Source organism: Nycticebus coucang, chromosome 10, assembly GCF_027406575.1.
Source record: "Nycticebus coucang isolate mNycCou1 chromosome 10, mNycCou1.pri, whole genome shotgun sequence".
NCBI lineage: Eukaryota > Metazoa > Chordata > Mammalia > Primates > Lorisidae > Nycticebus > Nycticebus coucang.
Window position 1 is genome coordinate 47352402 of NC_069789.1, and position 16107 is coordinate 47368508.

Genomic DNA, 16107 nt, shown 5'->3' on the forward strand with positions numbered 1-16107 from the left:
TGCCTCAGCCTCCCAAGTAGCTGGGATTACAGGCACCCGCCATAATGCCTGGCTATTTTTCGGTTGTAGTTGCTTTGTTGTTTGGCAAGCTTGGGCTGGATTAGAACCTGTCAGCTCTGGTGTATGTGGCTGATGCCCTAGCCTCTTGAGCTACAGGTGCTGAGCCCTGGCCAGCATTTTAAACGTAGTTCATATCACTTATTCTTTTATGAAGTATTAAACATAAAGTACATTAAATTGTTAAAAACACCATGGCATTTATTTTCACAGTAGATTGTCTTTTGTTTGTTAGTAACATTTGTGCTCCATTTATTTTTACCTCTGGTGGTCTGGATTTATTCTTTTCTTGTTCTTATTAGAGTAGCCTGCAGTTGGCTCACGGCACTTCTCAGCAACCCCCTCCACTTAATGACTACTTGGTTTAGACTCAGGGAATGTATGATTATTATTATTTTTTTATGCCGGTTTAAACTAAATGTACTTAGGACAGGGAGTTTATTTCAGAACCTGATGTGAAACATGTATTGTATTATATATTCCTTGATTATACCTATATTCTAGATATGGATGTTTATATCCTGCTCAGTCCTTTTTTGAACACAGATAATTATTTGAGTTAGTTCAATTATGTTTGTCTATCAGTCATTTAGCAAGCTATCATTTTTGAAAAGGAGATACTAGTTTAATTTAAAGCTTACCTTGTTGGTGGGAACTGTACCACTTTCCAAACTGGCCAGGGATTTCCAGACTCCTTTTGGAATCTTTAAGATGCTATGTTACCGATATGAAATATCTCATAGTTGTGGGAAAAGTGGTGTAAGAAGTTTCTGATTTATATTTTGTCACCAGATTAAGGAAAAAAAATCTCCTAAACTGTGGTTTTTGAGACATGGCCTTCTGACAAATAATTGGGGGCGCATATGCTGGATCATTGTTGCCTGTGCTTTTCCTAACTGCCTATTTTCCTACCATTAGTAGTTTTTCTTTTTTAGAAGTTTTTGTTTGTTTGTTTGTTTATTTATTTATTATTCTTATTTTTTGAGGCAGAGTCTCACTGTGTTGCCCTTGGTAGAGTGTTGCGGCGTCACTGCTCACAACAACCTCAAATTCTTGGGTGTAAGCCAGTCTCTTGTCTTAGCCTCCCCAGTAGCTGGCACCACGGGTGCCCTCTGCAATGCCTGGCTATGTTGTTGTTGTTGTAGTTGTCGTTGTTTTAGCAGGCCCAGGCCGGGTTCGAACCTGCCAGCCCCAGTGTATGTGGCCGACGCCTTAACCACTGGGCCACAGGCACTTAGTCTATTCATTTATTTTTGAGATAGAGTCTCACTATGTTGCCCTGGCATCATAGCTCACAGCAACCTTAAACTTTTGGGCTCAAACGATCCTCTTGCCTCAGCCTCCCCAGGAGCTGAGACTACAGGCATGTGGCCCTGATGGGTGGCTTGTTTTCTCTATTTTTAGTAGAGATGGGGTCTTGCTCTTGCTCAGTCTGGTTTTGAACTCCTGAGCTCAAGCAATCCACTACCAACCAGCCTTGGCCTCCCAGAGTGCTATGATTACAGGCATGAGCCGCTGCGCCTGGCAGTAGTTTTCCTTATTGAACATTTCTTGCTTCTTGTTTGTGTTTGTTTATATTGTCACCAGCTTAGCATTTATCCAGTTTTCTCTTAAGATAGGGATCTGCTGTTTTATTTGTATAGTTATATCAGAAAGTTCTTTTCTTTACCAGGGCTAGTTGGTAGCGAAGAATTCCTTTCTGCCACTAAGAGACTATCGACTACTTTATGAAAACGTCATGCATGTGTATGCATTTATATGGGAGGTCTTTTTATTTGCGCTGTTCACATGCTATGTGTACCATGCATGGCCCTTTCATGCCTTTTCAACAAAACATGCTTTTGTTTTAATTACATGGAGCTGCCTTTCTTTTTTTTTCAACACTGTTGTTTCTAAAGATAAATTTCATTTTCTGCTTAGGAAAACAGATGACTCTCTTTCCCTGAAATTCCTTCTGTGAAATGACAGGTGGACCCGGCAGCCATGTGAGTCAGTTTTATTTACCCTTGTGTTTCAAAAAGAAGGAAGGCTAATTTTAGCCGCGTTAAAGAGATACTAGCCTGGGGTAAATAACCATGTAGTCCAGGTGGGTAGAAAAGAATGCTTGTGACATTCTTTTCATCAGCTCCAAGCAGGGGGTAGGGCAGTAAAACATTTGAGTGAACTGGTGAAATGTTTTGTATTTATTTACAACGCACTTAATCACAAGACCGATCCCAATAAACTCAACAAGTCAAAGTGAAGAAGGAAAGTATATGAGGCATGCAGAACCGTAAAAGGGGGCGCTGGAAGGGGCCTGCAGATTGCATTTGGCCTGTGCCTCTTTCTGTGAAAGGATGGTGGTCCTGGGTGGATTTGACCAGGAATGTAATTAGGTCCATTCTCTTCCCACCTGCTGCTAAACTATTAATACTTGACATTTTCTTGTAGGTTCCAGGCATCTGAAGCATCTGAATTCTGTCTTGCTGAAAATCCTTCTCTTTTCTTTAGCCTTTTATCATTCCTAGTGTTATCTCCATTCTCTGTTGTGCTGGAGTCCATGACTTGATTTCATTGTTTGCCACCATCTGATTTAAAGCAAAAGCATTCTAAAACTACCCCTGTCATTTTCATTGTTCCTAGATGTAGTTTGTAGAGAATCAAAAGGAAGGAAGGAGGATAGCAAGCACCTCTAGATGAGAAGTCCATCACATTTCCTCCCGGGAAGGCCAGGAGGGAGACACAGCAAGCTCTGACGTCCTGCTCCCTCCGGCCCTGCCTTCCTGCCTTGTTGTGATCTCATTGGATCTACACCAAACGATGGGCAGACGGAAGTTTAGTTCATACCTGCTGGCTCTGCTTTTAATATTCTGAATGAAAGATTAGAATCCAGATTAATTTGAAAGAACTTTCATGTAATACGTTACTAGAAAAACAATTTATACAAGCAGTTATCGCATTCACCTAGCAGAAGTCTCTGCAGGATTGGTTTAGTCAGTGCCTAAGAAGAATGTAGTGTTAGCTTACGATACAAGTAGAGAGCTTTAGTAGCCGGAACTGTCCCTGCAGTATGTCAGTGCATCTTAGGAAGTAACTTCACTTTATTATGGATCAGCAAGCAGTGAGAAACTGAACAAGATGCTCCTACTTGGCGCTGGGGGTACAGGAACAGACTCCAGTCAGGTCATTTTGAGAGTACTGTGGACTTTGCTACAGAACACTATTGATGCTGTGATAGGAACATGCCTCCCTCTTGATTCTTGAGGGATGTTTTTGTTTTAATTAAAGGCAAATGATCAATCTATCTAGGGAAATAGTTTAAAACCAATATATTTGGAATGTAAAACAGAACACAAGGGCAGGTATTCTTAAGACATTTTTCTCAGGATACCATTTATTTTGCTGTTTAATGTAAAGACTTTTTTAGAGTAGCTTTTTAATTTTACCTCTTCTGTTTTAGTTTAGCTGAATAAAACTCTACTTAAAATGAATAGCTGTCATATTTAGAGGTAGCAGAGGAACTATGCTCCTCCTTTATTCTGTCCCACTCAGACCCCACTGACACATCTGTCCAGCGGGGTTTTGGATGGGGTCAATCCTTGGGCTCAAGAGATCCCACAGGAAGTTCATTTTTCAAGACTCACCCTTTATGTGAATAAATCACTTGGTCATTATCAACTGTTTTCATTCTTTGTGGGTGACTGAGAATAATACTGTTTAAGGCCAAAGAGCTCATATTTGGATCAGTTTGTGTAATATAGCATATTTAATATGCTCAACAACCACAATGAATGGAGATGTGGAATAAAAAATACAGTGGAACCTCCATACTTGACCTCCTCCCGACATTGACCACCGCTGTATGTTGACCAGTTTGCTGCAATCCCTTGGGTGGTCAACTTACAGAGGTTCTACTGTATTGCCATTCTGGAGACATAACTTATTATATCCTAAAGAGGGTCATCTTTGAATGTACCCAGGAAGTTTCTTTTTTTAGGACTAGAGAATACAGAGTAGATTTGGATGTGCTGGAGTCATATTTTAGTTGAGTAGAGATATCGCTGACATTTTTACATGATGTGTTGCTTCCCCCTCAAAAAAAACCAAAACACAATAATTTCATCCCTGGGAAGAGAAATCTAACAGCAATGGATTTTGTTGTAGTTGTAGTCTACAAACTTCTCTCGTTTTCCAAGTGCTAGGTGAAATAGAGGCAATTGCTGAAGGGTTCTGAAAGAAAACAAAGCATAGTTCCTTCTTTGGAGGATTTAATTAATAAATTAATTTACTTATTTATTTTTTGAGACAGAGTCTCACTTTGTCACCCTGGGTAGAGTGCTGTGGCATCACAGCAACCTCAAACTCATGGGCTCAAGTGATTGTCTTGCCTCAGCCTCCCAAGTAGCTGGGACTGTCAGCGCCTGCCACAACACCCAGCTGTTTTTAGAGATGGGGTCTCACTTTTGCTCAGGCTGATCTCAAACTTGTGAGCTCAAGCAATCCACCTGCATTGGCCTCCCAGAATGCTAGGATTTTGGGAGGATTTTATATGTTTTTTACATTTTACGTCCTTTCTTTAAAAGGGTTTATTTTAAGCTTTCTTTAAGTCCCATCTCTTTCTCTCCCCACTCTCCCCGCTGCCGATTTTTTTTTTTCTTTCCATTTCGTCTCAGAAGAAAGATAATTTCCCTTTGCTGGTGTGTTCTTGCATATTTTCATTTATAGCCTCTGGTTAGTACTGTGATTAAGATTTTTGGATGCAAGTGGTTGACTGATACTTCTTACTTCAGCTGTGCTTTAATGCCACCCTCAAATTGGTGAGCTGACCTAGCACTGCCTCCTTAAGTGTTACATACACCATGAACTTTGCTTCTAACTAATCTTAACATAGCTGGTCAGGGAACCAGAGATGTACTCGAGGAGGGATTCTCCTTTCTCCAGTTATGTTCCTTAAGTTTTGGTGCAATAATTATTTCAGAAAGGGAGACATAGTATGCATTTTGTAAGATTTATGTAAAGCTCACCGAGGAGGAAGATTTTATAGCACCTACTGTGCTTTTACAGAAAAAAAAGTGGAGGGGGCTGTGCCATAAAAACAGAAGGAGATAGACATGCAGGGTTGATAATTGCTCTGTGAACGATATTAACACAGTATTGTGAAGACTTAGAAGTGGGACTGATTACATTGCCTGGATGGCAGGAGACAACCTTAGCAGAGGAGGATGGAGTTGAGCCTGGAAGGATGGATAGGACATGTTTGGTGGGAAGACGAGAAAGAATGTCTCCAGGAGGAGAGAGGGAACACGAGCTATGAGGGAGCAGAGAGCAGATGCCTTAAAGTTCAAGGCATGTTTAAGAAACCCGGAGGAATCCAGTGTGTCTGGTGTGTGGGGTGGGGAACGAGTTGCCTGCAAAATGCTAGTGACAAAGGAATGTGTGTGCCTTTTCTATTTGGAGAGATTAGCATTTTCCTGGATGGGATGCTTAGTACCTGCCTGTCTCTCTTGAGGTTTTTTTCTTGTATCAAAATTAATCCAGTGTTTTCAAACATAAACTGCCTTTCTATTTCCTTTGAATCTGTTCCCAAGGAAAATAAATATTTGCAGTCCTAGTTGTAATATGTATTGCCCGGGTGAGCTTTTAGTAGTAGGTAACATCAAACACACATTACCCAAACCACATTTTGTGTTTGTTTTGCCTGGGTGCTAATCTGGCAAGAATGATGTCCAGCAGGAAAGTCAACATATCTTAATAAACCATCTGTTTTGTGGGAATGCTAGCTTTCTGGCAAATGTAGTATCTGCTTGGCATACGTTTCACAGTGAACACAGTCCAGTGGGGGACAGCAGTGTATTTTGTTGGTCACTGCTGTCCTTGCAAAGGAGCGTCTGAAGGGCTGTTATTTTTCAGTTTGTATGTGTTACCTCGGCCTCTTACACTGTCAGCTTTAAAAAGAAAACAAAATCAAAACTAAGAACACTGTACGGAAATTATTCCTACCCCTTCAGTACTGTAGCTTCTTCTGGGAGAGAAGGAAGGTGACGAAGCTGGAGGAGCAAATGACTTGTTCCCATCTTGTGATTGGCCTGTCACTTATGCACAGGACAGTACACGGAGGTTCTCTTGCGGTGGTGGGGTGTTGTGGAGGTGGGGGTGAAGGTAGCTCCTGTGGGTGGGGTGGAAGTGTACTTCCTGCTTGGATGTTTTTGGAAGGAGGAGTTTAGAAATTATACTCAGGTGTTAAGAGATTCTTTGAAAAGTTGAGTACAAAGTTCTTTATCAGGTGTAGAAGGAAGCCTAAGTGAGAATGTCAGCCTAAGTGCAGTTTGGCTGGGAAAGCTGTCTTTTGCCAAATGTAACTTTCCCCAAAGACCTCGATACAGCAAGACATTTCTTGGGCAAAAGAAATGAAAAAGAACATCTCTTTTTTGGGATTAAAAATGCAATGAGCATGCTGGACTCGGTTTTTAAAAATGAATTGACTTAGTGTATAAATTTTTCATCGTCTTCTGTTTATGGGGGAATCTTCCCATTGAATTACTGATCAAAAGGCATCAAAGACATGGCCATGTTGCCATTTGATAAAATTAGAAGACATCGTCCAGAAAGAGTTCATTTTTTTGCTCTTAGTCCTGTTGAGTCTTGATTGTGGCTGATGGAGGGAGTAGGAATCTTGTTTATTATTGATTGGAGGAGGGCAGCTGCCCAGAGACCGGACAGAGTTAAAGAGGCTTCCGGTTAGGATGTGACTTTTACTGACGCCTCCAGTGCCTGCTCTGATACACGCCGGGATTGGAGGTTCTTAGATCCTCTGCTTTGCTCAATCCTCTCCATGGTTTTTAGTCCCCTTCTAAAAAGGAAGGTCTAGAGGGCCTGCAGCATGTCTCTTTGGGAGCCTCCCTTAAATGTGGGACCTTTCACGAAGTGGCTCGAGGTTAGGTGATGGCGTGAAGCCCTGTTCTGATGATGGAGGAGTCAGCACCTGTCAGTATTCTCAGAGTAGTCTGACTCAGACGGCCCGAGTCAGCTTCACCTGCTTGGGAACATATTAAAACTAAAGTTCCTTCAAGAAATCCCAGACTTGGCAAGTCAGGCTCTCTAGTGGTGTAGCCTTGGATTCTGCATTTTAATAAATTCCCTGGTGTCTTTTTGCTTGTAAAACCACTGGTTCATACTTTCCTGGTCATACATGACTACGCTCAACCCTTTTGGAAATTTTGAAAAATCTTCCCTCAATGATCCATGCATGGCAGTGATTTTCATGTTTCTTTTCTTTTTTCTTTTCAGAGTTTCAGTGTGTCACTCTCAGTAGAGTGCCATGGTGTCACAGCTCACAGCAACCTTAAACTCTCGGGCTTAAGCAGTTTTCTTGCCTTAGCCTCCCAAGTACCTGGGACTATAGGCACCTGCCACAACACTCAGCTATTTTTAGAGACAGGGTCTCGCTCTTGCTCAGGCTGGTCTTGAACTCATAAGGTCAGGCAATCCACCTGCTTCAGCCTCCCAGAGTCCTCAGATTACAGGTGTGAGCCATTGTGCCCTGGCTCTTAAGGCAGTGATTTTCATCTGGTGTGTTGTGGCACACTGGTGTACCTGGAGAGGATCTTAGGTGTGCCTTGAAAATCAATTAATTGTTGATCAATTAATTAAGATCCTTAAATTATTTTCAGAAGAAATTTGATGCACATTAAGTATATTCTTTGTTCTTTTTTTTTTTTTTTGATCAGCATAATTTAAGTGTGCCATAGGTTTACTTAAGTTTACTATAGGTTTGAATGTGCCATGAGATAAAAAAGGTCGAAAAACACTGATCTATGGGATAGTGGATGAGTGGCCATTGAAGAGTCAGAAACTAAGGCTGGGAATTCCATCCTCTGGCTTTAACTGCATATGTTTGCAGAGGACCTGTTGTGTGCTGGCCAAGATTTAGACCAGGGGTCCTCAAACTGCGGCCTGCTGGCCACATGAGGCAGTGTGATTGTATTTGATTCCGTTTTGTTTTTTTACTTCAAAATAAGATATGTGCAGTGTGCATAGGAATTTGTTCATAGTTTTTTTTTTTTTAAACTACAGTCCAGCCCTCCAACGGTCTGAGGGATAGTGAATTGGCCCCCTGTTTAAAAAGTTTGAGGACGCCTGATTTAGACTTTCCAAAGGTGAACACATTCCAAAGGTGCCTAGCTAGTCGTCCCACGTAGAGCGGTCACTTTACATCCTGACTGTACTTTTCTGTGAAATCTGATTAAACTTTTTGGGGTGAGGTTATAGAGGGCAAATCAGGTGAAGACGTTGAAATGACTGTGAGCTTTTATTCCAAAAGCTGAGCCATCTGATAGTGGAAGAGTGTAGTGTATTTAGAAACGATTGAAAAAATAAAGTAGCCCTGTAGGAAAAGTAAATAAGTGATCTTTCATTTATATTTTACATTTCTTCAGTCTGTCATGAAAGGCGTGCCTCACTTTATTACACTCTGCAGATACTGCTTTTTGTTGTTGTTACAAATTGAAGGGTTGCAGCAGCCCTGCATCGAGCAAGTCTGTTGCTCTCCTCTCAGGCCTCCACGTTCCCCGAGATACAACAATATTGGAATTAGGCCCATTAATAATCCTACATTGGCTCTACGTATTCAAGTGAATGGGACAGTTGTGCATCTCTCATTTTAAATCAAAACTTAGAAATGATTAAGCTTAGGGAGGAAACTGAGCTAATCCAAAAGCTAGGCCTCTGTGCCGTACAATTAGCCAAGTTGTGAAGGCAAGGGAAAAGGTCTCACAGGAAATCCAAGTGTGTTACTTCACTGAACACAAGAATGATAAGAAGTGAAACAGCCTTATTGCTGACAGGGTGAAAGTTTGAATGGTCTGGTTAGATCAAACCAGCCCCAGCATTTCCTTAAACCAAAGCCTTATCCAGAGCATGGCCCCAACTCTTTTCAGCTCTATGAAGGCTGAAAGAGGGGTGACAATGCTGCAGAAGAAAAGTTGGAAGCGGGCAAAAGTCGGTTCATGAGATTTAAGGAAAGAAATTTTTCATAATATGAAAAAATGCAAAGTGAAGCAGCAGGTGCTGCTAGAGAAGCTGTAGCGAGTTATCCAGAAGATCTAGCTAAGATCACCGAAGGAGGCTACACTAAACAACAGATTTTAAATGGAGATGAAACAACTTCCTATTGGAAGAAGATGCCACCTAGGACTTTCATAGCTAGAGAGGAGGAGTCAGTGCCTGCCTTGACTCTTGTTAGAGGCTAATGCACCTGGTGACTCTGAGTGGAAGTCAGTGCTCATTGACTCTTCTGAAAATCCCAGCTCTGTTAAGAATTATGCTAAATCTGCTCTGCCTGTGCTCTAGAAATGGAACAGTGAAACCTAGATGAGAGCACCCAGGGAAGCCCACCATGGTGGGCCATGAATGGTTATCTAAGAGTTGTCTTGGGCTACACGTTAAACACACAAACACTAATGAAAGCTGATGAGCAAAAAAAAGTCTGTGCATAATTTCTGTGACATCTGGCACCACAGATAAGCATTCATAGCCAGCCACGAGTTGTGATTGGATGCCCCTGGATGGTTTACTGAATTTACTAAGCCCTCCCTGTTCAACCCTGCTGTTCAGAAAAAAGATTCCTTTCAGAATATGACTGCTCATTGATAACGCACCTGCCCACCCAAGAGCTCTGATGGAGATGTAGAAGGAGATGAATGTTGTTTTCATGCCCGCTACTACAACCTTCATTCTGCAGCCCATAGATTAAGGAGTAATTTTGACTTCAAAGTCTTAATTTAAGAAATTTTTAAAGGCTTATGTGGCACAATAAGGTTTAACTGTCAAAGAATCTGGAGAATTAGGGCAGAGTCGGTGGAAAACATTCTGGAAAGGATTCATCATCCTAGGTGCCATTAGCAGTATCTGTTATTCATGATTCTCAGGAGGAGGTAAAAGTAGCAACATTAACAGGTGTTTGAAAGATGTTGATTCCAGCCCTCCTGGATAACTTTGAGGGTTTCAAAACTTCAGTGAAAGCAGAATTTGGTGGCTCATGCATGTAATCCTAGCACTCCAGGAGGTTGAGATGGGTGGAGTCCTTGAGCTCTGGAATTGGAGACCAGCCTGAGCAAGAGGGAGACGCTGTCTCTACTAAGAATAGGAAAACTAGCTAGGTGTTGTGTTGGGCACCTGCACTCCCAACTACGTGGGAGGTTGAGAATTGCTTGAGCCCAAGAGTTTGAGGTTGCTGTGAGCTATGACACCATGGTATTCTACTCAGGGTGGCAGAGTGAGACTCTGTCTCAAGCGCCTCAAACAAATCAACAAAACTTCATTGGGTATGTGGTGGAAATAGGATGAGAACTAGAATTAGAAATAGTCTGAAGATAGCACTGAATTGCTGCAATCTCACTATAAAACATGAAGGGATGAGGAATTGCTTATGGATGAGAAAATAAACTGGTTTCTTGAAATGAATCTATTGGGGAAGACGCTGTGAACATTGTTGAAATGACATTGCGTTTGGAATAGTGTATGAACTTAGTTGATAAAGCAGCCACAGGGTGTATGAGAGGATTGGCTCCAATTCTGGAAGAAGTTCTAGTGTAGATAAAAGGCTGTCATCCAGCATCACATGCTACAGAGAAATCCTCAGTTGATGCAGCAAACTTCTTGTCTTAAGAAATTTCCTTCACTACCCTAACCTCCTGCAGCCACCACCCTGATCAGTCAGTGGCCATAAACATTGAGGGAAAGACCCACTGCCCCAAAAGATTATGACTCACTGAAGTCTTAGAACTCACTGAAGTCTCAGAGGATCATTAGCATTTTTAGCAATAAGATAATTTTTTTTTCTACAGAGATGAGGTTGAGGTCTTGCTCTGTTGCCACCACCCCCAGCTTAATAAAATATTTTTTATTCAGGTATGTACACATTTTTCTAGATATGATGGTATTGCATACTTAATGGACTATAGTGTGGTGTACATATAACTTTTTATGTACACTGGAAATCCAAAAAATATGTGTGACTTGCTTTATTGTGGTACTCATTTTATTGCAGTGGTCTGGAAATGAATCCGTAATTTCTCTGAGGTGTTCCTATAGCTGGTACTGACCAGAACAAAACAAAACTGGTTCAATCAATCTGGTATGAAACGTACCAGTGATCGCTAAACTCTCCAAATACTAGAGAAGAGTAAATTTAACTTGGTGACAGCTAATTTGTAGTTTCAAGATTAAAAGGTATTTTATATATTACTTGAAAATTTCATCTAGGATTTAATAATCTAGGATGAACCTTTACTGACTCGGGTTTCATTGAACAAAGGCATATATGTGGAGGTCTTCTTGTCTTCTGTGATGTATTTTGTCTGTAGAGCATTGATGTAAGATTAATCCTATCTGTAGGAATTTGGAGGCATTTCTGCCTTTCAGGCTGGCAGACTCAGGAGGCTGGGAAGGATTGGTAAGGAGGGGACATTGTTAGCTAGTTGGTTAATGGTTAACCCCTACAACATGCCAGACATACACATAATCCTTGAGACTTGTTGCTCAGAATGAATAATGGTTAACCATTCCTTACCTTTGACTAAGACCATATGCCTTTCATAGTTGTTTTTTTTTTTTTTTAATGTGTGGGATTGTGATGTTTCCTTTTCTTTTGCAAATAAAATTTACATATCACAGAAGTTTTATGACTCATTCCTTGGGAAGAAAACAGGTGGTATGCACAAATAGTTTGCCATCTTTTTGAGACTAGTGTAATGATTGCTATCGAATTGTCATTCAGCTTGAAAACAGCTGTGTAGTTAGGAGTCCAACATAAAACAGTCCTTTCCTCAGTACAAAACACGAAGAAAAAAGCTCATGTTAGTAGATGTGTCCTTATAGTCTGCTGTGCTGTGTGTGACAATGAGACATTCTTATTTACGGGGACCAGTTGTTTGGACTGGAAGAAGATTAAATGATGAAAATAAACAAAGGGAACAAAGAAAACTTGGGACTGCATTGGGATGGGGGCAGTGTTGGTGATCCAATGGCTGACTCCTCAGAGAAAGACACCTGCGTCCCTGGTTAAGGACTGTTGCTTACCTGGCGGAATGCCACCACCAAGACAGTACGATTTCAGGTTTACCATTCGTCACATCCAACTAAAGCTTTTGGTGTCTTTTCCCACTTAAAAAAAAAAAAACAAACGTTCTGTTAACATTAGACATAATTTTGTATGTTAAAAACCAAAAAAGCTTAGCTGAAAATTGGTTCTTCTTGCCAAGTTTGAGAAATTGGTGATTAATGGTATGAATGATTCTGTACTTGTTATCAGGGTTCTGGTTTCCTTTCCTTAATAATCTACTTCAGGAATTGTTCTTAAGTTTCCTTTCTAGTAATCTGTCTATTTCCTTTCTAGGAATCTGTCTGCTGTTTAAGCAGAGGATGCCTGGCTCATGTGGCCAGAGTCTCTCTGTCTCTATCCCCGGGAGTTCATTGTAAATCTGTTCTGACCTGACAGGTGTGGGTTGGACTGGTTCTTGCTTGTTACAAACACTTAAACTTAAGATAATAGTCATAGTAAAGGGCTGGGGGACCTGCGGGCCTGTGGCACATGTTGCCTTGAATGTGGCTTTTTGACTGAATCCAGATTTTATAGAACAAATCCTTTCAGTAGAGGGATTTGTTCTGTGAAGTTTGGGTTTGGATGAGTGTGTGCATTTGGGGATCTGGAGGGCCACATGGGGCCTGTGGCGCAATTTCCCGCCTTTCCCTTGTAGCTAAGCTTCCCAAGAAAGCTCTAAGGGTGGGCTGCACTTCCCACTCTGTCCTCAGCTCTTTGCGGCCTGGCTGGCAGCCCCACCACTCTGCAGACACTGTGGCTAAGTGCATGTCTCTCCGTCCTTACCTGACCTTCCTTTGGAATTCGTTAGGGACCAAATCCTCCTCCTTAAAGCAGTACCATCTTGAGTGGCCTTGATGTTCCTCCTCCCCGCTTCTCTGTCCTTTGACGGTTCTCCACCTGCTGGTCACCTGTGCATGTAGGCGTCGTCTAGCATCTGATTTCTGTCCTCCTCTTACTGTTTTCTCCCAGTGGTGTTCACAGCCATACCCGTGATGAACCTTGAGTTCATCTGTAACTCAGACCTCTCCCTTTGGGTCCCCACCTATCAACTGCTTGCTGGCATGTGACTGAGAATTCTTAAACAGAATTCATTGGCCTCTCCTTAAATCTGTCTCTTTTCCTAAATTCCCTACTTTGGTGAGAATATCACCTCTGATTGACAAACCGAGGGCTTGGGTCAACCTTAATGCTTCATTCTCCTTGTCTTCTTTATGCAGGAAGCACCTTTTTCTTATTCTAAGGCAGTTACTTTTTCCTGGTCCCAGCCAGTCCTGCTTGTTGCTCAGATTCAGTATGTACCTCACTCCTGCGGGGAGATTTCCCAGAATTCCAGACCCAGCCCCTCACCCTGGGCACCACCCTTGCCAGGCTGGTGGTGTGACTCATTCACTATAGTCCCTTGGGCCTAGCAGGGTGGTGCCTTGGAAATATGTAATTTAGTGGAAGTATCTAAGTCTTATTCCAGGGTTGATGGGTGTGCTGCTCTTTCCATTCAGATATGAGGCAGAAACATCACTCTGGACTCTGGTCTGAAGAGCCCTGGTCCTGATGCCGGGCATGTATTTGCTTCCAGTTGGATTTGACAGCTATGGCGGGGGGTGGGGAGGGGTGTGATGAAGGGCAGGAGGGAGTTTTGGAACAATAGGAAGAACACAGGCTTCCAGGATGTTGCTATAAGAAGAGCAGAGGATAATGCATCAGAAGTGTCTGGCACAGAGCTGGTTCTCAGGGATAGTGTTTGATGGGGCTACCCATTGCCAGGGGCTGGCCAGGTGCATGGATGCAACCATGACAAAAGCATTCCCCGTCTATGTGGTGTTAGACTGTGAGTCACTTTCTTGATGTACTTCTGACTACTCAGGTGCAGTGTAAAGGTCTTCGCAGAGATAGGGCAGAAGGGGAGGCAGTGGCAATTGTTTAATGTTCTGTAATATAAATTGAACAACTTTTCTTTAGTCTTAAGGTGAGTTTTCCACATTCCCCTAACTAGTAGGAGAGGCATTGGCAAGTAATGATAGAGTTGGCGGCATTCTGATGACCATTTTCTAGTTCTACCAGAAAGGAGCATTTGAGTAAGGCTCTTAAGAGTTTCCTATTTTTCATACGTCTCTATAACAAGAAAGCCCTGTGTGCAAAATGATCAGAGTCCCTGGCCACCAACATTGCTTCAAGCTTATCCTTACTGTGGAAGCACAGAGACTCATCTCTGATCTAAAATAGATAAACAAAAAGACAGAAGGCAAACCTGATGGAAGGAGGTGACATTAGGTATGTTTGCTGCTGAACAGATAGAAACATTTTATATGCAAATAAAATAAAATGACTCATATTGCTGATGTTAGTGTTCTTCCTGTAGCTAAATATTTTCCCTAATCGCACCACCTAGTTCATGACCAATAAAATAGGGGTGTGTTTAACACATTAACTGCCATGGAAGTTGTATTTAACTTATGCTAGTCTTGAGCCTGGGGCCTTGTGACGTGTATATAACTCACACATCTCTTTAACTTGGGCACATTGGGAGCTGCATGGGGTCCAGGGCACATTTTTTTTTCCTAGTGTGGCAATCAGTGTGTTAAATAAGATTCAGTCCTTCTGATTATCGAACTACATCAAAGATGCCATGTTTAAAAAAGAAGGTAGTGTTTTTCCCCACTTCACCTCCAATATTCAACATACACTTAGGTCAGATTACCTTTTATATGTCATTAGAGATTATTTTTGAAGATTTAATGAGTTAGTTTTGTAAAGTACTATGCTAACATCTATCGTTAATAACCACTAAATGATGCTAGCTATTTTATTATTAATGTTCTTGTCTGTTTATAGCAAAATTGTATTTAAGTTTACTTTTCGTGGTTTCTCCAAGTGCATACATACTAATATAATTTTCGCAATTTGAATTTAAAACTTGGTATCTCTCTATCATCTAACCCCAGTGAGAATGGCCCACATCACAAAATCTCAAAACTGCAGATGCTGGCGTGGATGTGGAGAGAAGGGAACACTTTTACACTGCTGGTGGGACTGCAAACTAGTACAACCTTTCTGGAAGGAAGTATGGAGAAACCTCAAAGCACTCAAGCTAGACCTCCCATTTGATCCTGCAATCCCATTACTGGGCATCTACCCAGAAGGAAAAAAATCCTTTTATCATAAGGACACTTGTACTAGACTGTTTATTGCAGCTCAATTTACAATCGCCAAAATGTGGAAACAGCCTAAATGCCCACCAACCCAGGAATGGATTAACAAGCTGTGGTATATGTATACCATGGAATACTATTCAGCCATTAAAAAAAATGGAGACTTTACATCCTTCGTATTAACCTGGATGGACGTGGAAGACATTATTCTTAGTAAAGCATCACAAGAATGGAGAAGCATGAATCCTATGTACTCAATTGATATGAGGACAATTAATGACAATTAAGGTTATGGGGGGGGGAAGCAGAAAGATGGACGGAGGGGCCTTGGTGTGTGTCACACTTTATGGGGGCAAGACATGAATGCAAGAGGGACTTTACCTAACAATTGCAATCAGTGTAACCTGGCTTATTGTACCCTCAATGAATCCCCAACAATAAAAAAAAAAAACAAAAAAAAAAACTTGGTATCTCTCAATTGAATGTGTTTTATCTTTTTGGTGGGAATTTTCTTTTGAGATACTTGGTCTACTTTTATAGGGTTAAGCTGAATGTATTTTTTCAATAATAAATACTAATAGGTTTTTTAAATTAAAGATTTGAACACTTTTAATTTTTCTACCATCTTCTTCTTCTTCTTCTTTTTTTTTTTTTTTGCAGTTTTTGGCTGGGGCTGGGTTCGAACCTGCCACCTCTGGCATGTGGGGCCTGCAACCTACTCCTTTGAGCCACAGGCGCCACCCTCTACCATCTTCTTTAAAGATGGAGGGAAATCTAGTTACATCCTATGGAAATAATTGATGCATTTAATTTAATTTCTGTTTA

General features: G+C 41.4%; 1 protein-coding gene across 2 annotated transcripts in view; it reads left to right on the top strand.

Annotated features, from left to right (window-relative positions):
* The window catches only part of PTPN14 (protein tyrosine phosphatase non-receptor type 14), a 222234-nt gene that overhangs the window by 26876 nt on the left and 179251 nt on the right, over positions 1 to 16107 (top strand). For both annotated transcript variants that reach the window (XM_053604957.1, XM_053604956.1), the window contains exon 2: positions 1978 to 2042. The gene's annotated coding sequence lies outside the window, so the exon portion shown is untranslated. The remainder of the gene's footprint in view (positions 1 to 1977; positions 2043 to 16107) is intronic.